Source organism: Alligator mississippiensis, chromosome 4 (genome assembly GCF_030867095.1).
Source record: "Alligator mississippiensis isolate rAllMis1 chromosome 4, rAllMis1, whole genome shotgun sequence".
NCBI lineage: Eukaryota > Metazoa > Chordata > Crocodylia > Alligatoridae > Alligator > Alligator mississippiensis.
Window position 1 is genome coordinate 51,519,802 of NC_081827.1, and position 24,416 is coordinate 51,544,217.

The window sequence follows — 24,416 nt, forward strand, 5'->3', positions numbered from 1 at the left end:
TCTCTCTCTTGTAGAAATGACTTAAAGCTTTAAAGTTTTAAAGTGGTGAAAAAATGTTTCTGATTTTTATTGCCAATACATAATTCCATTAAAAAAAAAAGAAAAAAATATGCTACAGAAACTGTACAATCATCCAGGAAAAATTAAAAATGCCATTGAGCTGACAGCTTAAAGGCACACACTTTCAAACTGGGCATTTTTGTAACCACACTTCACATTTTTTAGCAATATCATTCATTATTATGGCAATCTGTTTTTTCTTACATGGCATGCAGTACTATAAAGAAAAGAGTCTCATCCACAGCTATTTTACTTACATTTCTTTGGAGTCTGTTACCTCGTTGCTTTATGACCAGGAACAGTTTTCTATTTTTTTTCTTTTTTGCTTAAACTGGTGCTTTCTCTAGGAGTGTCTTCTACCTCTAGAGCAGAGAGTAAGGGCAAACTTTCCTTCAGCCTTTGCTTAAGTTATCTAATGTATGAATGAAAAACAAAGAGGGCTAAGTGTAAATTGTTACACTATGTACTATGTCAAGCAATTACAGTGATCTAAAAACACAATACATTTACACAACACTATACTTATTTATTTTATATATATATATCTATTAGGCCTGTGCAAAGTGGCTAGTATTTGCTTTGGATTTGGCCAATTCAAATCACTGTCCTGAATCAATTCAGCCAAATCTAATTCGGAGATTTGACCGCCCCCTGAATTGGCCAAATCAAACAGGCCCCAACCCCTGCCCGCTCTCCCAGCTCCGTCAATGGCTGCCACACACAGCCCCAGTGTCCCAACTCTTTAAAAAAAAAAAAAAAAAAAAGCCCCACACTCACCAGATGCTGCCAGGCTGGGGGTGGGGCGTGGGAAGGGATCCCTGCTGCCCCGCACTGCTCCACACTGTGTGGGGGGCTCTGCCATGAGTCCCCATCCCCCACCCACTCTCCCAGCTCCCCCTATGGCTGGCCCAGCCAGCCCCAACATTAGCTCTTAAAAAAAATTTTTTTTAAAGCCCTGCACTCACTGGCTCCTGCCAGTCAGAGGGTAATCCCCGCTGCCCCCCCCACTGCCCTGTGCTGTGTGGAGGGGCTATGCCACGAGACTCCACGAGCCCCAAGGGCCACTGCACCAGCTGGCGAGTGCAGGGCTTTTAATTTTTTTAAAGAACCAGGAGCTGGGGCCAGGCAGGGCAGCCACTGATGGGGCAGGGAGAGCAGATAGGGGATGGGAGCTCATGGCAGAGCCCACGCAGCAGCATGGGACAGTAGGAAGCAGCGGGGATCACCCCCCCACTTGGCAACAGCCAGTGAGTTCAGGACTTTTTTTCCCTTTTTCTTTAAAGCCCTGGGATGTTGGGGCTGGGCAGGGCAGCCATTGACATGGCTGGGACAGCGGGCAGGGGTTGGGGAGTGCTCAGGGGGGCTTGGGGAGCAGGCAGGGGGATGGGAACTGGCTGGGGTTCCCCCATGGTTCTCTCCCACCTCCTCCAGCCCCCCCCCCCACGCCCTACTTACCAGCACGGAGTCCAGGTCCAGCTCCATGAGGCAGCGAGTAGGGACTCTCCAAATTTCCAAAGCTCTCTGAATCTTTTCCAAATCGATTCAGAGAACTTCAAATTGATTTCAACCTTTTTATTTGTCTCCCAATTCGATCTGGATTCAGAGATTCAGCCGCCAAATCTCCTCTGAATCCAATCAGCACCTGAAGCTTCGCACAGCCCTAATATCTATATATAGATATATCTATATCTCTAGATCTAGAGATACAGATATATTTTGCACACCTGGGGGTGAGGAAAACTCCCACATCATTTATATCTGCCCCCCATCCCAACATCAAGCATCTAAACCCAGATTATTAGTTACCTTCTTATCCTTGCAATTCACATCATACCTTGGACTCACATTAAGAAGCTGAACACAGTTCAAAAAACAATTCATTTCCATGATATTTCCAACTCAGTTCTGTAATACTATGACATTCAGAATAGTTTGGGTTCATGTAAGTACCTGTGCTCAACCAAACCAATTTCTGAACATTCTGAGTTGCCTATGCTAATAAATACTCTCAATCTTAACAGCCAGTAAACAAGAACCTCCACAACCTATTTCTCTGTCATGCTAAACCTTATATGCACATATTTACTGGATAGAAAGCAAATAGCATTTTACATCCACTTTACACAAGCAATTACTCAAACTGGAAGTGCACACCAGCATCTTTAAGTTATGTAGCTATCTCCCCACTTGCCCCTCTTGTTTAGTTTATAGCATGTCCAATAAACTTGCTTAAACTCCTCACTTCTGGGTTCACAACTATCTGCTTAAGCAGATCACATGTAGACCATGTGATCAAAGCAGGTGCACTAAAGAGTGGAGGGAAATAAGGAAGTGAGTTATTAGTATTTTTCCAATCTTTGCTCATTCAAGGCAATAGTAGCAAAGTAGATGAACCAGAATGAGGGGGTGGGGAGGAGGGGGAAGCTACATTCTGCCTTTACAGTCTTTTCCTAGTTTTATCATTTAGGGTTCATAGTCTCAAGCAATGTGTTTCTACTGTGAGTCAACCTAATTGCTGGTCAGCACTTTTCCTAAGTTTCCTCAAGAAAGTAAACCTTAGCAACTGCATAATTTGTATTCCAATATTTCCTCTTGGTGTTAAACACACATACTTTCACTTTAATCTCCAGGATATAGCAATGTTTTTGCTGTATTTTGGGTATGTGCAGATCAATGCATATTCCTTCAGGGAAGCCTTTTGAACTAGCAGAGAGTGAATGATTGACATCAGGCACAAATACTTTTTGCTGTCATGGAATTGCATGTCATTTATAGCAAAACCAATGTTAATTAATTCTGTCCATACATACCAGATGTGTCAGAGGAATATACCAGGTCTTTCACACCATACTGCTTGATAGCAGATGCAAATTAAGCTGTGCATGGGAAAATGCATCTCTGTTAGCAAACTGAATGTCCCCATGTACAATGCATCTGTACCTTGCATGAAAAAGCCTATACTAACAAAAAAAAATGCTCAGATATCAGTATGCACTTGAAGAACTAAAGTCCCTTTTGCAAACTATGAATTAATGTTCTCACTTTAAGGTAAAAATCTAAAAGGATCCCTGCCTGTCTATACCTATCTCTATTTATCAGTATTCTCCTAAACACTGCAATGGGGAATTTAACCTTACAAATGCATCTTGTCCCTTGTCAGCTTGATATACTGGGTCAAAATAAGTACAAGGTAATAGTTGTTACATCTAGGAAATGGAAAACTGAAAAAGGAGGACAGAAAGTAACTGCTGCTGTTGCTACTGAAATCTAAATAACATTGTTCCCTTTGATGCAAGTGGCTGAAACCGAGGCCACTGAACTGACAGACAGAGGATCTACTTTATAGTTTCAGCTCTGGTCTCCTGTACAACTTCAGGCAAGCTTCCCATCCAGCTCCTTGTCTGACTTACCTATTTAGAATATAAACTCTTCTGATAGGATTGTACATCACCTGGCACAGTAGTCTCCAAACTTTTTATGGTGAAGATTACTTTGTGACACCTCAGGATCTACCACCCCCCCCTGCCCCAACTGCCCAAACCCAGCTCCATCCCCTGCCCAGCCCCACCCTTGGCCCCACCCTCCCTCACCTCCCAGTCTCTGACCCCACTCACCCAGCCCAGCCCGGGCGGCAGTGAGTGTGGCTCAGCCCAGCCACTTGGATCCTGCCACTCAGGATTGTGGAGCCTTTGACACACTGAGATTGACTGTCCAAGGCTCCGTGATCGATCAGTCGATCAAGATCGACTGGTTGGTGACCACTGACCTAGCACTACAAGGGTCTAATCTCTGTTGGACCCTCTAGGCCCTGCTGTTAAAATAATCAAGAACTATGTATGTAACAGTCAACAACTTAGCAAAGACAACAGCTCTTTAAACCATACATTACATCTAGTGAAAGGCACTCAGCATTAAAAACAGGTGATTTTTTTTTTTATCCAGCTCTTCAGAAATGTACTCTGTAATATAACAAACAACAACAATAGAAAAGAGAATTATTGCTACCTTAACCTCAAAAGTAGAAGAAAAAGCAGCAGGAGAGCATGTGTTTACAGTATTTCTCTGCCTCTTTCATAGTTTTATCCCACTTCACAGCTCAGAAAAGCTCACAAGATCTCACTGAAGTTTTGTAGTCCATGTTGCATAGAAAACAGAAAAGCGTACTTAAGTTTCACTCCCGTCCATGAAGTACTTGAATTTTACAGGTGATCTATGGGATAGAAGATAGTAGAAAGTATATTCCAGAGCACACATTCCCCTACCCACTAACTTCATAAGCATATGTAAAATGTAGCGAATAGAATATATGATAAGGTAATGTGATTTAATTTGATCAGTATGATCTTCATGCAACATAAATAATTGTGCAGCTGATAAAGCTACAAATAAATTGTAAGGTAAGGGCAAATACTTGTTGATAAAATCTTTTGTCCTATACTGCCACATACTGGGTGTGTCAATACATGTGCTTTACTGCAAAGTAGACTAATTTGCGTGTACTGCAACTAGGCTCATATAGACTAATTTACTGCACTGTCAGGTAGTACTTGTGTCTGACAGGACCTGACAGCAGAGTAAATAACTGTGCTCAAATGCACGTGTAGACAGAGACATTTGAATTAGTTTACTCCAAAGCAAACTGCACTGAAGCATATTCAGTCACGTTAATGGCACGTGTAGGGGCACCCTCTTTTTACAGAGCATAATACAGAAGCTTAGAAATCTTTTTGACAAATTCTTAAAACCCTTTTCCAAGACCAGGGAAATCACTTGCAATGGGGGGGGGGGGGGGGGGGAGGAGGAGACATTTCTCTTTAAAATTATCTTAAAACAGCAATGGTTTGAAATTGTTTAGGGGATCAGAATATTTAAGGTACACAGGAAGAGATGGTATAATGGGAAAATGCAAGCAGTACAGTCAAGGAAAAAATGTTAAATTGATTTATCATATAGCCCAGCAGTTTACAGAAAAATCAGCTCTGCATGAGAACTTGGTGCTTGAATTGGAGCTACCTGGCTAGATGTTAACTTTGAAAACAATTATATGAATGTCATGTATTTGGACAAACACCTAGAGCTGTTACTAGAGATGATACTGGTACCAGTGCTCATCAGCAGCAGTCCCTTGATATGATGATGACAGTCTTCTAGCAAATAAAGAAGTTTTTGGTGAGTCTGCAGATGACTGAGTCCAATCCAAGATCTGCATGCAAGACTGCGGATGTGGCAAATCTTCCTCCTCAAACTGAACAGATCCTACTGACAGGTCACAGCTCTTTCCTTTGTCTCTCTCGTCTACAGTGAGACAAGTTGTTTTCAAAATAACTGATGCCTTGGCGTACATCACAGCAGCACTGGGGACAATTAAGTATTTGACTCTTCCAGATTCTGTATCAATAAGGCACTTCTTCAGACTGGCCTTCAAAGTGTCCTTGAATCTCTTCTTTTGTTCACCTCTAGAGTGGTCAACATCAGCGGGTTGGGAGTATAGGACTTACTTTGGGAGCCGGTCATCAGGCAGCCCTATAATGTGCCCTGTCTAATGGAGCTGGTAACATATAAACATAGCTTCAATGCTGGTAGTGTCTGCTTGAACCAGGACGCTGGCATTCATTCTTCTGTCCTTCCTATTGATATGGAGGATTTCCCAAGGACATTGCTGATGATAACAACCCACATATTTCAGGTTTTTCTGATATGTTGTTCAAGTTTCAAACCCATACAACCATGTAGACAATAGCCTGGTAGATGAGAAGTACACTTTGGGTCTAATCATGGAACACAATTTTGGAGATGTCCAAAGGTAGATTTTATCCAATGTTGAAGACAATCATCTACATTTGTTTTTTGTTTATTTGTGTTGCCGGGGGGAGGAGAGTGCGGGGGAAAGTGGCCACTCAGGTAAGGGAAATGCTCAACATTCTCTAACAATTGCCCTCTAATTGTAGTGCATGGAAAAGCATTTGGTTGGTTTGGAGTGTACTGGTAAAGGATCTTGGTTTCCCTGAAGTTGATTTTGAATCCAAGCATTTCATACATTTCACAGAAATGATCAAGAGTGACTTGAAGCTGCTCTTCAATCGAGTGAGCACACACAAAACAATCGGCATACTGAAAATCATTAATAGAGGTGTTGGTTATCTTGGATCTGGAACATAACTGGTTGGTGTTGAAACAGATCTGTGTCCATATGATACTGAATACTGACCCCAGATGGAAGTGTACCAGCAGTGAGAAACAGAAAAGACATGATATAGATGGAAGACAGTGTCAATCCAGTTACATATCTTTGCTTGACTCCCGCTCCAGTAGTGAAGGGGTCTATTTGCAAGCCATTGCTTAGGACGGTTGCTAGCATATTGTCACGAAGCAGTCTGACAATGGTAACAAATTTTGGTAAGCATCGAAATCTCATCAGGATCTTCTATTAGGCCTCTCTGTTCATTAAATCAAAGACCTTAGTCAAGTCAATGACAATCATGTAAAGATCTCAGTGCTGCTTGTAGCACTTCTGCAGCTGTCTAGCAACAATGTTCATATCTACTGTACCTCTGAGTGATCTGAAACCACACTGGGACTTCAGGTAGGATCTCCTCTGTGAGGAAAATATTGAAGAGAATGTGGGCAAGGATCTTCCCAGCTAAGGACAGGAATGCAATTTTCTCACTCATTCCCCCTGAATTAGTTAACAATTCTTGAACTCTGAAGTCATTAGGAATCTGTTCATGTTTCCAGGTTTTCATAATAACATCATATAGTTGGTGAAAGAGTTTTTTCTCACCTTACCTAAAAATTTCAGCTGGTATGCCATCATGACCAAAAGATCTTTGGTTTTTCATCTGTTTAATGGTTTTCAAGGTCTCATGATAAGTTGGTGGATCTATAAGGCAGTCTTTAATAGAGTGTTGTGGAATGCTTTGATGACATTGTCTTCAACCTTAGAATCTTAGTTTAGGAGCTCTTGAAAAAGTTCCTGCCACTGTGTGTTGATGGTAGAAGCTTCCCTTAAGGAGTGTTGTTCCATCCTTCGGTCTCAGAAATGTGTTCTTGGCTTATAGCCAGATTTTACAGACATTAGGGCTGGAAGGGACCTTGTAAGATCATTAGGACCAGCCCCCTGCCCAAGGGGTGGGAAATCAGCTAGGGTCAAAGGATCCCAGCAAGATAAGCATCCAAATATTTCTTTAAAGTGTCCAGAGTAGGTGCATGCACCACCTCTGGGAAGGAGTCTGGTTCCAGGCCATGGGGGCTTGGATAGTAAAGAAGTTTTTCCTTATGTCCAGCCTAAAATGGTCTTGCAGGAGTTTGTGACCATTGGACCTTGTCATCCCTTGGGGTGTTCTGGTAAACAGACATTCCCCCAGATCCTGATGCACACCCCTTATGTATTTAGAGGCGGCCACCAAGTCACCCCTGAGCCTGTGCTTCTCCAGGCTGAAGAGTTGTATAGCTTGCAGCTTCTCTTTGTAAGGCCTGCTCTCTTACCCTCTGACCATGCACATGGCTCTCCTCTGGACTCTTTCAAGCTTCTCCACATCCTTTGTAAACTGTGAAGCCTAGAATTGGATACCGTACTCCAGCTGCGGCCTCACCAAGGCTGAGTACAGCGGGATGATGACAACCTGCTGGGTCTTGCTCGAGATGCATCGGTAGATGCAAGCCAGAGTTTTGTCTGCTTTGCCAGCTGCGGTATTGCATTGGTGGCACATGTTCATCTTGTGGTCAATCATGACCCCCAAGTCTACATGGTCATGGTGCTAGCAAGCGTAGCATTGCTGAACCTAGAAGTGTGATGCAGGGTTTCCCTCCCTCCCCACAAGGTGGAGCACTTTGCATTTCTCTATATAGCATGCCATCAGGTTTTCACCCACCCACCTTTCAAGCCTATCAAGGTTGGCCTGGATCACCAATCTATCCTCAAATATGGACACTCTTCCCCAAAGTTTGGTGTCATCAGCAAACTTAGCCAGTCCACTTCTAACACCAGTGTACAGATTGTTTGTTTATGAATACATTAAAGAGTATAGGCCTGAGAACGGAGCCTTGGGTGGCACCACTAGTCACTGAGTGCCATATTGATTCGGTTCCATCAACTACCAGTCTCTGGCTCTGACTTTGGAGCCAGTTCCCCAGCCATCGGACTGTGGAGTAGTTGAGGCTGCAATTGCCCAATTTTTCCATGAGGACATCACGGGGCACCAGGTCAAAGGCTGTTTTAAAAGTCCAAATATATGACATCAACCTCTTCCCTTTTGTCCAGGTGATATGTCACCTGGTCACAGAAGGAAATGAGATTGGTCAGGCAAGACCTACCCACAACAAACTCATGCTGGCTATCCCTCGGAACGTTGCCTTCTGTTAACCTGTAAAGAATGGTTTCTTTGATAACTTTTTTTCCAAAACCTTCCCAGGGATTGAGGTCAAACAGATTGGCCTGTAGTTTCCTGGGCCTTCTTTCCTCCCTTTCTCAAAGATGGGCACCATACTGGCCTTCTTCCAATCTTCAGGTACTTTGCCTGGAGTGCCACAAGTTCTCGAATATCCTTGCCAGTGGCTGTGCTATGATGTCTGCCAGTTTCTTTAGCACTCTTGGGTGCAACCTATGCGGACCTATCCAGCCTCTCAAGATGCTCCCTCACACGATCCACGCCAAAGGTGGGCATATATTTGTCATAACCTAATGATTTTTAGTGCCTCGGCACATTGGAATTTTCCCGCCACATGGAACTTTCTTTGCACGGTGGATTTCTCAGCTGCAGAGAGAAAACCCCGGTGCAAAAGAGTTCCCACCACACGCATGCAAATTAGTGTCCCACTATTGGTCAATTCTAAATTATTCCTACGTGGTGGCTAGCAATTGGCTCACTAGCCGTATAAAAGGTTAGAGCAGTTTCCGCCCAAGTTGGAGGACTCCACAACCATCTTGTGGGGAACTCTGAGCGCGCTGTGGAGCCTAGCAAACTCCGCGTGCGTCTTGGAGGAGGACATAAAGGCCTGATCAGCTTTTAGCCACTCCCTGTCATAGTGGAAAATTTGACGTACCCCCGTGTGAAGCGCTCGTGGAGTCGTGCATCGACGACTCATCTCGGTTCGGTTCAGTTCAGAAGAGATCTCACTTGTGTTTGTCTGTGTGCAACTGCAACTCAAGCAAGTTTCCTTCCTGCACTGTGACCATCGGCAGTGTAAGTAAAGCTTTCTTTGTAAAACCAATATGCCTCCATGCCTAACTCTACTCCGTCGTGGAAAAACCCCACCTGACGGTCCGGGCTACTGGCCATAGCCTTAGACCGCCCTCGGTCCCGACAATATTCACCCTCGCCCTGGTCATCCTGCATCATAGTAGGCAGGGTGGTCCCTTTGGGCTGGTGAAAAACTGATGCATTGAGCAGATTGGCTTTTTCCTGGGTGTTGGTAGTCAGCTGCCCCAGCTGGTTTAGCAGGGGTCAAATGCTGTCCTTGTTTTTCTTTTGACTTCCCACATATCTGAAAGACTTTTTATTGTCCTTGATTTGTGTAGCCAGTTGGAGTTCAGTTGCAGCCTTGACTTTCCTAGTTTGCTCCCTGCAGGTGTGGACCAATGCAGAATACTCCTCCTTAGTGGTGTTTCCAGTTGTCTATCCTTTATAAGCCTCTCTTTTTAGATGTAGGAGGTCCATGAGTTCCCTGTTGAGCCAAGGGGGTTGTTGAGCCCTTTTACCACCTTTCCTACGTGTTGGGATGGACTCCCCCTGTGCTTCTAGGATCACTTCTTTAAGGAGTAACTATTCATCATGAACTCCCCTCCCTGTGAAATCATGCCCTCTCAGGGCCTCAAGAACAAGCCTCCTGAGCTTATGAAAGTCAACTTTCCTAAAGTCGAGGACTGCTGCATTGCTGGTTGACTTGCCAACCTTGTGATGGACAGTGAAAGTGATCAACTCATGGTCACTGTCACTCATCTTCCCTTCAATTCTTTGGTCACTGATTAGATCATCCTCTTTGGACAGTATCAGGTCCACCAGAGCCTTACTTCTTGTCAGCCCATAAACTTCTTGAGATGGGCAGTGCTCATCCATGCATGTGAGGAAGCTTTGAGACCAATTGGATTTGGCCAAGCGCTCTTCCCATGAGATGTCCGGGTAGTTGAAGTCTCCCATGACAACTATACACTGAGAGCGTGCAGCCTCAGCCAGTTCCCTGGTGAATTCTTGGTCAAGCTCTTGTTCCTGATTTGGAGGTGTCCCAGCCACCTGCGGAGGGTTTGGGATTGAGAGTATGGTCGAGGGTAGAAAGGTAAGAAAGGTTTATTGACTTACCAAAAACACAACTATGCATAGTATACTAAGACAGATAATGACAGACAATAATAATTCATGTCAGCAACTTATCGGCAGTCACCACTGATGTACAACAAGTTCCTCTTTCCACAAAGCTCAGTGAAGTCAGGCATCCCCAGTCAGTGCTGTCCGAGGGATACCGGCAAGGACCCTGGTATTCAGTCCTAGGGCTCCTTGAGATCCATGGGTCCACTGATCCAGGTTAACAGCTAATTAGTAGTTCTTTTCACAGAGCTGTATCTTCCTTCTAAATGATTTCCAGATGTGCCAGCCAATTTATAACTTCTGAGCTATGCTGATAACTTACAACCATTCAGATTCTTTTTACTTCAACTGTACTTAGACTGACCAATAGCAGTACAAGCCTTCCATTCTTCTGATAAGGTTAATTTTAACTACACCACAGGGCCTACCATCACTTCTATAAGGCTTTGCTAAATTTACTAGACCTTATACTACATACAAGGCCTCACTGCATCTTAGACTTTAATTAGTCTCTTAACAACAACATATAGCTTAATATCTGAACAAATGACAGAAAAACACTTGGTCTAATCTTCATAGAGCCTTCAGCAAGCACGTTTATCACACAGACATAATTTTCAGCTGTCACAGGAGGTATGTAGTAGACTCCTACCATTGTATCCCCTTTGCTACGTTCCCCTCATATTCTAATCCAAAGGGTCTCCAGTTGTCCTCCTTGGGTGCCAATCTCAGCTTGTAGGGATGTTTAGCTCTCCTTCACTGAGAGAGCTACACCCCCACCCCTTTTTTCAGCGCAATCTCTCCTGTACAAGTTATAGCCATGAATATAGAAAGAGTCCCACCAGGTCTCCATTATCCCTATGAGATCGTAGTCATTTTTGTTTAGCACAAGGACCAGTTCCTCCTGTTTATCCCCCAAACTTCTAGCATTAGTGTACAGGCAAGTAAGTATGCCATTAGAGGCCCTAGGCTTCCTTGTACTCAGGGAGAAGCTCTGTTCCTGGGATGAGATAGGAGCTGGTTCCCTTGAGCATTCTAACCTGCTGATTTTGCAGTTGATGCTTGGTGAGCTTGCTCTGGTGGTTGTCCGCCCATCCCCCAGCAAACTTAGTTTAAAGCCCAGGTCAGCCATTCTGAGAAGAGCTTCCTCCCCAGTGGAGTGAGGTGGAGGCCATCTCTTCCCAATAGACCACTGCCTCTCTCTCCAAACAGTGGACTGTGGTCATGGAAGCCAAAGCCTTCACAATGGCACCAGTGCCACAGTCTTCTGTTTACTGCCTCAATTCGTCTCTTTCTTCAGCCCATGACCCATAACCAGAAGGACTGAGGAAAAAACCACCTGCACTCCCAAGCCCCTGAGTCCCACTCCCTGAGCCCTGTAGCCATTCAGGACCCAGCTGGGATTGCTCCAAGCTATACCATTTGTGCACATAGCTTTGATTGCACAAAATAAACTGTGGATGTCACGGCTGTCAGCAAACTTTTGAACCTTTTTTGCTTTGTCCTTTTGCTCCCAAATTTTCCTCTAGTTCTCAGCTTTAATAGGGCAGTAAGAGTCTTGCTTCTATTTGAAGTTGATGTCATTCCACCAAGCTTTGAGGCTCTCCTTTTTCTGTCAATGAGGGCTTTTCTTTCCCCATCATTCTTACCAAACCAATCAAACCAAATCCTTACCAAAGTGTGGGCCGGGAGTGATCTGGGCCCTTTTTCGTGCTGCGCAGGCTGTGGCCAGCAGCCCGGGCACGCTGGGTCGGAGAAAACAGGCGGCACGCTAGAATTAGGCACGGACGCGTAATGGTTGATTCAAGATTGTTTACTTACACCGAAGATGGTCGCGGTGTAGGCTGGACAGTTTCCCAGGCACAGCTCCGCTTAAATCCTTGTTTGAGGACTCAGACAATATTCGGATCACTCCCACGGAGTTGTCGAGGCTCCGTGGATCTTTTTGCGCGCAGGGAGAGGGATACGTCGAGGATTGCGAATGGTGACGGGGAGAGGCTAGAGGCTGATCAGACCTCTGTTGCCTGCTTGAAATGCGCTGGGTCCGATAGGCTCCACAGCGCTTAGAGATCGTCACACAGTGTGAAGTCTCCTCCTCCTTGTGTTCGTGGAGTCCTCCAACTTGGGCGGAAACTACTCAAGCTTTTTATACAGCTAGCAAGCCAATCACTAGCCGCGACGTGTGAATAATTTAACGCAAGCCGATAATGGGGCTCGAATTATAATACAAATGGCGGGAACTCTTTGCAAAGTGCATTTCTGTGCTGCAAAGAAGAAATGCACACTGCAAAGAAAGCTACAAATTGGCGGGAAAATAATTCAGTGGTGCCAAAGCATGCACAAAACAAAAATCACACCCTTGGGTTGTGACAACCAACAGGATGTTTCGTTGTGGAAAACCCTAGAGATTCTTCACCTGTCTCGTGGATGCCTTTCTTGAGACTCTCCCAGTCATCAATCATGTCAAAATCATCAGGGAAGTCAAGAGTCTCACTGAAGCCCTGCTGGAGGTGATCGTTTTAAGTGGGTTCTTTCAAGTATTCCACATGGAGTAGTTAATATAAATGATATTGGTACCCACACTAAGGTCAACACCTTTATAACAAACATGTAATTTAGATCTTGTCTAGCTGTGACCAAGAGTTCTTTTCTTCATCTATCCCTGGTACAAAGGGTGGAACATTGTCCTTCTCATGTAGTTTTTACTAGTTATTTCTGCCTTTTTCATTTCAGTATTAAATTGCTGTAACATGTTCAACATAACACTATACATTAGCACCAAAGCCTTTATAACTTTCAATTCTGTATCACACGGTTGAGAACCACCGTTGTGCTGTTCCAGCTTACCTTAGTGCATCTCAACCAGGCAGCTGCTGCCCTGGCAGCCAAATGATGCCCAACATACCTCTTGCATAGCCAGATAAAGCTCAAACAGGCAGGAGCACCCACCCTTGCAGTCCTTACCAGTGTGGCTCCTCTAGACTCCTCCCTGAAACAGAGTTACCCAGGGGAGTTCCACCTCACCACTGTGGCCAGGGTGCATACACCATGACACCCCTGAAAGAGTCCAATGGCACGCTGCTTAAGAACCACTGCTCTAAATAGTCTGGGACTTGGTTACTTGAAAGATCACCACTTATTCCAGCACTGTTGTGCTAGAGAAGTCACCGAATTAGATTTGCCTAGCTTCATGTGGGAGGATACTACTGACACAGTGACCTTGATGGGAAGTCTTCAGAGCTTGTATCCACTTCCCATCTTAACCTTACCAACCCATTACAGGGCTTCCAATTCTTCAACCCCACATGCTATCTACACAGTATTTGCTGGTAGATATTTGTTTGGAGGAGTGTCTTGTCTAAGCTGATTTAAAGGCTCTTGAGCACTTGAGTCACTTTTGAAAAAGGGTCTCAGTTTTGCCATATTTATACACTATACTATTATATCTGAGTGTACAAACACATGCATAGATGTATACATTCATGTGAGAAATTTTCCAAGTATCCCAGAACTCCTATTTTTATTGTATGATGAAAACTGATTCAAAATTAGAGGATAAGATTATTGGATACATTAAGGAGAAGCCACTTTAAAAAACAAATAAAAATGAAACCATGACAATGGAAATTTGCATACAAGTTATCACCATAATATTTTAATGACTCTCTCATACAATTGTAATGTATTTCATGTTTAGCACCTATTTATTCCATGTAACTTCACCATATCAAATGAGCAGTACATATAAGTTACATATCATTTACTTTCAATAGCTTTTAGAACACACATTTTAAGCTATTGTGATCCATTATACTATTATTGTCCACTTCTTAACAATCACAAAAGGACCCATTTTTAAATAAAAATGTAACCACCACCATATTCAATGTGTATGTTGAACAAGATTATACATGAGAGAAGATGCAGTACAAGAAGTTCTACTTATTATACTTAGTATTTTAGACCTGCTTGTGTATTGCTTTCCCCCTCCCTATGAGAAGGGGGAAAAAACTGAGAGAAAACAGGCCAAGAAAAAAACCCTTATCTGCATTTCTCTTGCAATTCAGTTTGGACAACAGTATTTCCTAAACATACCCTATTCACTGCTGGATATGTAATTACCTTCAGTTCATAGTCTAGACATTAATGCTTTCGTAGTATTTAAGACTCCTTGTAACATGCTTGCTGCTTTAAGTAAGCAAGGCTAAATCTTGACCAGATAAATTAGCAAAGAATGCAATAAAAGCTGCAATAAAAGAACTTTATCCTCCAAACCTTCAAGTTGCTGCTAAATGAGATTTCTTTGAAATGCAGATCAGTTGAACTAGATTAGTGAATTTTAGCTCCTGTCAACATCATAACAAAATACAAATACGATTGTTCACTGGCCTTATCTCCATGCTTCCATCTGCTGCCTTGTTATTTACTTTCCTTGATTTACTATGCAGATCTAAATAAGGCACATCAAGGAGGGCTTACAACACAATGGCTTCTTAAGCTTTACATCAAGGTATTTGAAACTGAAGCCCTGAAAGGGCTGCCATCAAAGACATATCTCTAATGAACTTCCATATCAGAGAAGGTTTGGTATTTAATACTGCTGTGAAAAGAAAAAGCTACAAATCAGAATGGCCTATGAAGGAAAATGCCTGCAAATCTTGATGAGATTAGCACTTACCAGAATTAATATCCCAATAAAAATGATATCTGGTTACTCTAAGAGTTAAACTTCCAACCTTTACAAAAATAATGCATAGTGTCAGAATGGGGAAAAATCAGTTGACAAGGTTAAAAGGTCAGGGCAAAAGTCTTTCCCCCTCCCCTCCCCTCCCTTTCCTGTCCCCTCCCTCCCTCCCCACCTCAAAATAATCAAGCCAGAGGCAAAATGTGTTCAGATACTGTTGACAAACCAGTTTGGAATAGAATAATTAATCCAGTCAACATTGTTACTACTTTACTTTTTGCACCAGGAGAATCTCACAGTATCTTTAAAAAGAAAATTAACAACAAATTCAGGGTGAAGCAGCTTAATCTAAAATGACAGCATGCAGCAATTTTACTATTTCCCTTCTCCCCCTCAGCAATCTATGGCAGTGCAGGGAAAAAAAATCTTCTGTCAGTTTGCTTAAAAAACAATCCTTAAGTGCCATTTCTATTATATGCCAAAACCCCATTTGCAAACTACAACAAACAAAGCAAGAAGTTTTCTCCTAGTGATTTCAGTTCCCCACACACGTTTCCAATAGATTAAACAAATATAACTAGTTACAAAATGTTCCACAACCTACATACAATGCTATACAGCTAATTGCCAAATATTATGGATGTATTGCTATTTGATAATCTTTTGCTAAGCATTAAAGTCTATAAACAAATTATACTTTTTTTTCATTTCTTAAGAAAGGATTTCAATCATTTATATTCTTCTATAACAAGGAAAGATCCCACAAGCATGTTCTTGTGGATCAATCAACTCCAAACCAAGTTGTAAGCTCCAGTGCCTGGAAATCATGCTGCAGGCTTACCAGATGATGAAAACTGAGGTATGCAGTGTATGGTAGCCCCACATGGCATCCACTAGCTTCTGGGCATGTCAAACTTCACAACTACCCTACAGTCAATGACAGCAAACACCTTCCCTTTTCTTCTCGCCTCGAAACATACACTTGTCTCTCTTCCCTCCTTCCAAATTACATGCAGTCTTCCAGAAACAAAGCCCCGAAACAGAAGCAACATCCCATGGCTGTACTACAGAAATCACAGTTGTCTTTTTGCTAGACTTCATTTCAAATGGGCTATGTTCCAGACTTATTTGCAGCCACAAGAGACCACTACCTCTCCTTGTTTAATGAAATGACAAAACAACAGATTTGCATATGCAAAAGCAGGTGTTATAACAGGTTTGACTACTCTTGACCTAAAGCATGTAAAAAAAGGTTTATTGAGCAACAGCTGTCCCTAAGGTACAGGGGCTCTGATGGGTAGTCAAAACTCTACCATCTGTACTACTGTTTGTTGGAAATGACAATCTGAATTAAAAGCTGGTCAATAAATCTTGTATAACTAATTCTTTTTGTAGTATCATCCATATGTTATATTCCCCAGATACACTGAATTCCCGAGATAATTAAACACTCACATCTATTATGAAATACCAGTCTATAAAATTATTTAAGAAAATAAGACAGCCTAGGAAAAATGGGGAAAGCAAATTCAGAAAACAGTGAGTTGCTAATTATTTGAGATCAAACTATTTAAATGCTAGATGTAGGCTCAAAATGTTTTAAAGTAAAGCTATACTCCTTTCTGATAGTATTAGGATACTCCCTTCTCAGAACAAAAATAAATACAAAAGATATTAACTTTGTCAATTGAAATAATTTACTGCACCATCAATTAGGTAGTTTACTATTATTTTTGTTCAACTTAAATCATTTTAATGCTGTCTCAAAATGGCTTGAAGAAAAAAGTGTAGTAAGAAAAAAAAAATCAGAATTCCTCTGTGGAATACTGCTTCATAATTAATCTTACAGAAGTTCATATAAAAATTCTAATTTTTATTTATGAAAAGGAACTATATATTTTCCCAGATTAAGGAATTAACCTGAGTCTGAACATGACCCCAAAGTGAACAGAATGACCTGTTTTGAAACTATGCTAGCAGAAGGTAGCACCATATGCCCCAAGCCCCAACTTGGATGCTCTTTCTACAGCCTAATGTGCTTGTCAAAAGATGTTACAATCACAAATCTACTTTCTCTAGATATACTTTATTATTGAAAAAAAGAAAAATTACATTATCCTGTCTTGTACTGCCCAAACTTATACACTAACCTACTCTAAATTAAGAAACTAGTCTCAAGACAGTGCATAATTTTGGGAAGAGTACAGTTTACAGCTATATTAAGTTAGGTTGTTACCAACCATATATATTATATAGCTCAGGTTAGATTGTTTATGCCTTGTGACCAATGGTAGCATTAAGTATAGGTTGGTTTGAAATTAATGAAAATGATTTTATTACTTCACTGCATTTTATTGTGTTTCTGAAAAGTGAGAAATTTGTAAAACATCCCAAAGATTGTGGCAGTGTAAGTTAGGCATGAAAGTTAGTGAAGTTAGGCAAACAGTCTATGAAATGTATATTTTGAACCAATGCAATGCAGAAAAGAACGTGTTACAGAGTATGTCAAGTACATTTTAAAATACTGTAGCATATGTATATTCATAAGGTTTTTTTATATAAGGGAAGGGATGGGGGGGAGCTCACATTAATGAGGCAGGAAGTATTATTTCTTAGTGAATAATAATCTTGTGGAAGTTTGTGTTAGATTTAAAATGACCCCTTCAAAGGAGTTACAATTTATTACAAAAATGTTGCAGACTTAAAAAAAAATAGTTATTTACTCATTCAGCTGTAACTGCCTGTTCAGGGAGACAGTGATCCCTCGAGAGCATAAATATTTAGACAAATTTTAAAATGTGTATTATATACTTGACAGAATGTATTTACATGACAGCTCAGAACTGAGGCAAATCTGATCAAAAACATTTCCCATGTACAATAAAGTCAAGTTAGAAAAAGAACAGTCCAGCCATATAAAGAGCCTTGATATTGAGAAAAACAACCATGTTAGAAACAGCCAAGCCATTTGCTCATGTGCAGTCAGGTAATGTACATCCTGTCTCTCTCACTGATTTGTTTAATGTGTGTTTATGAAAACGTAGGGACAGGCAGGACGCAGGGGCAAGTCAACTCTGTATCTGGTTTGACTTAATTAAAATGGCCGCTCTTTACTCAGTGTATTCATTCTATACCCCTTGCCCCCGCTCAAGTACTGAATCTTAATATGGAACAATACATTATTTCTCCAGGTGTCTGAAGGCAACTGAAAATGTAGCTGTTGTGGTTTAGCTGTACCAAGTGGAAGGGGTCATATAAGATGAATGAAAAATGTTCCCCACAGTCCAGCACAGGGCTCCATAAAAGTGAGGTCCAAAAGCAGGACAAATGGAGGGGAGATATGCAGCTCATTTTATCATTCCTGACAGTTAGGCTCTAACAAGAATCACAGAAGATTTCTCTTCACTTTCTCCCCCATCCCACCATGATTTTCCTCCTGTCATTTTTTGAATAACAACAATAATAACTGTAAATGTGTATGAAGAAATGGATACCCAAGAATCTTAAACCCCTAGCTTTCCTATTTTCATGCAGAGAGAATCAATTATTATATTTTTATCAGATGGAAGAGATCTAAGGGAAACAACCCATTTCCCTGATGTAATGTTAGGTATTTTAATATGTTGATTTCCAAAGGTGAATGGCTGGTGTTCTTTTTATACAAGTGGATTTTTGGAGGGGAGGGTGGAAGCAGGGAAGTCGAGCTAGTTTATGATGTTCCTGTGTCACTAGATCCATTTTGGGGAACCTGTAATAGGGTTCTCAAAGCCTAGACAGTGTGTAGGAAAGGGTACCTTTAGCAGTTTCAGAGAAAAAAACTGGGAGAACACATAAGGAACAACCATTAGAGAAAGATGCTCTTGCCAAGGAAAAAACGATATTTTAGAGGGTTTCTTAGATAGGACAGGTGCAAGATCAAAGAACAAAGGGTTCAATGATCAAGACATTATTCCATTACAGGTCTGAAAATTGATGATTCAAGTAAAAGGCCTGAAACACCTGTACTCAGCTACTGGCACACTATGTAAAACAATGGCCAGTAGCAGTACAGTATGAAATACAACAGGGAAGAGCCTGGTATGTAGTTGTAAGTGTACATTGATAGTTGTAGAGATGGGTAAACAGAACAAATTCAAGGACATATTTTGACCTCTTATCTTCCCTTTTGTGGTCTCTATACAATCAGTGTTAATATCGCTATACTACTCACACACTCATCAAAACAATTTCAAACTATGGGTTAAATTGTGAAATTCATCATTCATTACTACACTGCTTAAAAGTTACAAAAAATTGGACTATGTAACTAAACAAAGTGTGAAAAAGTTTCATAAGCTGAGTACATATTTTAAAATGGTTATAGTGTTAATCAGTTATGTTAGTAATGTAACAATCTTGTAGCCTGCTAAATTTTGCAGATAAAAGAAAAACAAATTTTCCTCAAGCAGATTGTTTATTCAATGTAGCAAATCAATAATACAGTGTTGAACTGTGTCTCCAGTATACTAAACCTACACTGTTAATAATATATATTGAAAAAAATTACCCACTCTGTGAATTTTCAAACATAACTCAGGCTATAAAAGTATTTCATTCTACACCTTATTAATTTACAGATTTTATTCAAGAAAACTACTTTGCATTTTAAATTGAGGAATACAAATATATTTTTTCTATATTTGTACTCAAACTCCAGGGTTATAAAATACTATCTGTGTCCCAATTTTGTAGCACTGCTTAAGGCATATGCAAACCAAGTTTCAAGAAGATTAGCCAAATGAAAATGCAATATATGTAAATACAACCAAGTATTTAAGTGCCACATATTTCAAGCAGCAATGAAAAGTTATAAACTCAAATTTATTTTTTAAATATATTTTATTACTTGTTAAGACACAAAAAGCTCTGAAACAGTAACCTAACACTCTCCAGTAAGAAGTCCTTCACTTTATTTCACATGTCCAGAACAGTACCTATGTTTCTAATTGTTTAAATGCGAGAATGCTTTTGAGCAAAATGTTAGGATTTTACAGATTAAATTTACCAGTTTAACATCTTTATGCTTCATACCATGCACTCATGAGAATAATTTCTCATATTAACATGGCAAAGAAGGAATTTTAGAAGAACACATAATAGCATTCTTTCTGCTTTCTGTACTCTGGAAATCATGGCCGCTTACACAGGTTAAAAAAAAAAAGATGTGCTTAACCGGAAGCAGCAGTGTGTTACTTTGACCAGGCTCTGCTAAAAAGCCCTGCTAAAGCACCTAATCTATACATGTGTCGGGTGAACCAGGTCCAACTAATGCACTGCCTCTTCCGGTCATGTGCTAGGCTCAGCATAGGAGCGTGACAAGTTTAAAATAGAGCGCCACTTTTTTTTTTTATTAACGTGTACAAGCAGCCCACATATACTTGATCTGATGTCTCTCATTAGCTCACAAGAAACACTGCGATTATACAAAGAAAATAAAAGCACACAGCTCTAACTCTTTGGTTTCCATGGCACACAGCCCCCATGGCGCATAGCCCTCACCACCAGCAGCAGCAGCTGGCAGCAGGCCCTCAGGGTGCTCATGGCCCATGCAGGCACCTCCATACGGTGACATTCAAGTCCAGCCAGTTCTGGGAGCTACGGGTGGCAGCAAGGAGCAGAGCCCAGCCAGCCCATCTCTATCATGTGGGGCTCCCCACGGCACACATGTAGCACTAGGTAGTCATGTGCCACTCAGGGGAAGCCCAGTGTGATGAAGCCAGCTGCCTTCCCTGTTCCCTACCACCACATGCAGATCATGAGAGCCTGCCGGAAGCGGAGAGGAGCCCTGCCCCTTACTTCCTGGCAGCGTCCCAACAGCTGTACGTGGCAGTAGGGAGCAGGGAAGGCAGCCAGCTCCATTGCACAGGGCTTACCCCACTGTGGCATGAGAGTGCCAGGAGCTGCACGTGCGCCACAGGGAGTCCCACACAACAGAGGTGGGCCACTCCTTGATACAACATGCAACTCCCAGAACTGGCTGAAACTACACTCTGTCAGGCAGCAGCGCTTGTCCAGGCCACAAGGACCCCCAGGGCCTACCACTGGCAAGTGCTGTGCACCATGAGGGGGAGTGCATGGGAGAGTCCCCCCACCCCCCACCCTCACTCACACCCCACAAACCCTACACCCACACCCTGACCACCCAAGCTGTGGACTCCCATCACCCGCCTGCGTGTGAAGCCCAGGCTCCGCACTCCTATCAGCCCCAGCCCCACACTCAGTTCTCCCACCCAGCTGCAGCTCCCCCGTCCCCACACGTTCCTCTCCCTCCCAGTGCTTCCCTACCTGCTGCCCAGAGCAAGCGCTGAAGCAGAGACAGAAGGAGGAGCCGCTGGAGGCCAGGGAAGCTGAGCAAGTCCCCCAGTGGCTGCAGCAGTGGCAGCAGCAGCACTGCCCGAAACCTGTGTGTGCTGGGTGGGCCAGGCCCTTCCACACATGAGGCTAGGAGTGAGGTGCACAGGCTTGGTGGGGTACAACTGGCGGGCACCCACAGGCTGACTTGAATTGCCTCATGGGCTGGATCTAGCCTGTGGGCAGTGTATTGCCTGCCCCTGCTCTAGATGATGTCCCTGTACACACCATAAGTGCCTCACAACACAGCTTCCCTACAATCCAACTATTCCTTCTTTTTACCTATAAGCATCTGTTGATAAACCTTATAGCAAATCTCATCCTTCTCACTTTCCTTTCTGGAAGGGCAGCAAAAATTATCGCAATTAAATCTTGTATATTCTCAAATCACTAAGATAATATTCTGCTGCATGCCAGAGCACACAATATATGGAAGTCATCATGCTTTGATCCTAAAAAGCATTCAGCAGGGACTCGCAGTACATTTTCCAAGAGAAAAAAAAATTGGGACCAAAGAAGTGTAAAGGGAGGGAAAATCATGATAATGTACTAGGCATCACACTGGATTACATAAGAAGGAATGAGTCAAGGAGAGGAAGATGGCCACAGCACATAATAAAGCAAGTAATACAGAGATAAAATCAAAGTGGAAGCAAGTGTAGCCAATTCAAGGAGGAAGCCAGCCAATTTCATAGGCAGACTGCAAGACCAGCCACTATTTTTGAGGGCTTATCATGGCCAGGGCTCCCCCATGCCTCTTATTGGCCAAGGGACCCCAGTGGCCCCAACCCCTGCCACTTACTGGTGGGATGGAGAAGGTTGTCTGTTATACAGCCCCGCCCCTCACCACTGATTGGTTGACAGGACTGTCTGTAATGCAGCCCCACCCCTGGTCACTGATTGGCCGGGTGCAGCAGGGCTGCAAGCCCGGAAGTCCTCTCAGCCCATCAGTGACAAGGAGCGGGGGCAGCCCCTGCAGTGGGCTGCATGTTTGGGAAGACTTCTGGCTCCTGCTAGTGGATCCAATATTTTTAGTATGTTTTTTTTTCCTCCCATGGATTTTGCAATGATTGCCCAATTTCACAATTTCTGTGCAATCACAATTTGAGTAGGTCCCTACTAAAAAGGTTTCAGTTTACTTCTTGTCAAGGACTGGCCTGACATCTGGACACTTATGTTTTACAACTCTGTCCATTAATTTTGTAACTGTTGTATAAGACATTAACATATAGAGAGCAGATGTAACAACACTGATAACTATCATTTTTCAGTATTATTTCAGTATCATTCAGTATCATTTTTCAAATATATGTCATCTTCACCAAAGTAGAAAGAAACAGCAAATTTCCGATAATTACTTTAAAAGATAAAAAGAAAATGATTACATCTTCTCTCAGAGACGTGTTTTTAAAAATGAGTGACCAATAACATAATGAAAATACTGAAAGAACAACCAAGAGGAAGCACATAGTTTTAAAACATTTGAGGAAAATTATACTGTACATCAATAATCATACATACATTAATCTGTTCTCCCAGCACCACTGCTATGATCTTGTTACAGACTGAAAGTGTTTTTTGGACAGCAAGATATTAATGGACAAGAAAAGCTCTAGGAAATAGCTCAAAATAATATTTAGCCTCCTAAATAAACAGACAGATTTTCAATTCCATTGCACTTGCAAAAAAGAAAAGAAAATCCTCAAGTCCATTTCCAGTTGCCCTTTCCTATTTCTCTCAAAGCAAGTGCATTAGTTTACTTAGGTGACTGCAAGAAGATTGCTCCAAAATGTGAAAATCCTAATGACAGAGATGACAGAGGCTCATGAGGTTACTTGCAGTATTCGGTACATCCATTAAACCCAAGCAACCCTAAAATGTTTTCTCCAAAGATCTGGCCACAACAAACCAACCAATTATAAACTCAGAAACGCACACAGCCCAATGCTGCCTGAAAAGGACAAATATACTATCCGCACACCTTTTCATGTTACCCAAGGGATTCAAAATGTTTTTCTATTTCACAGCCATAAAGAAGAAACACAAGCTGCACCACAGCTAAATTTGGGTTGTAAACCCAACTGAACAATGTGAGTCCAACTTTACCTACTGTTCCTGTGAGCCATCACTTTCACTCCCTCCCTACTGAGTATCCTATGTTAGGTCCACAGGAACAAAGGAATGACATCACTGAGGATTCTTTCCCATACTTGTCACCACATGGCAGGGCAAGGCCACACAGATACACACGCACTACCCATTTTTTTAAAAAGATTACTGGCTATAATTAGTGCCTATACTACTCCAGTGCTTCTAGTACTGTCCCCAAAGTTGCACTGGTATAACAATGGGTCCAAGCATGTGGGAGGGTTGTTGGAGACCTGGCAGCCAGAACGGATCCACTGGCATTGTTGGGCAATGCATAAAATGTCTGTTGACTAATCTAAGTGATGCCAACTTTTGGTGAATGCCCACAGGATTGAGACAATGGAAGAGTTGGTGATTTGGTGCCTGAATAGGAACTTGACCAGCATTCAGACAGAGACTCAACTGGTGCCAAAAACAGCAACTACACGAGAGGTAACACAGCCTATGTCAGAGTATAGTACTGGACCTGAGATAGTGTTGCCAAAGCAGCTAGCAAATATCCAGCACCTAAGGGTGGTTTGGTGCAAAATAAGGGCTACTTTCCAGAAGGAAGGCACCATGCATCAGGCTGATGGACTCACCTGTTGGTTACCATTAGACAAATGCAGAAATGCCATGGGGCCTTAGGACAGCTGGGAAATTAGTGAAGGTCTCTATACCAGTGCTCTCTACACTTAGATTCCAAGCCACATCTCAGTGCCCAGTGAGACCAGCTATACGTGAACTTCCCTAAACTTCCACTGAAAGTATGCAGAGATGAGAGGTCTTGGGGCTGGGTGGTAGCACCAAAGCTAAATCTCTGGGGTATTTGTACTGTTGCCCTGTATGAATCA

The 24,416-nt window shown here is 42.3% G+C and overlaps 1 protein-coding gene across 14 annotated transcripts in view; it reads right to left on the reverse strand.

Annotated features, from left to right (window-relative positions):
• Nucleotides 1–24,416, reverse strand: part of FOXP2 (forkhead box P2) — a 686,563-nt gene that overhangs the window by 580,492 nt on the left and 81,655 nt on the right. For 13 of the 14 annotated variants that reach the window (XM_059725976.1, XM_059725970.1, XM_059725969.1 and 10 more), the window contains one exon: nt 318–472. The gene's annotated coding sequence lies outside the window, so the exon portion shown is untranslated. Of the gene's footprint in view, nt 1–317; nt 473–4,065; nt 4,271–24,416 lie in introns of all 14 variants that reach the window. The other variant, XM_059725965.1, reaches the window with a different exon arrangement.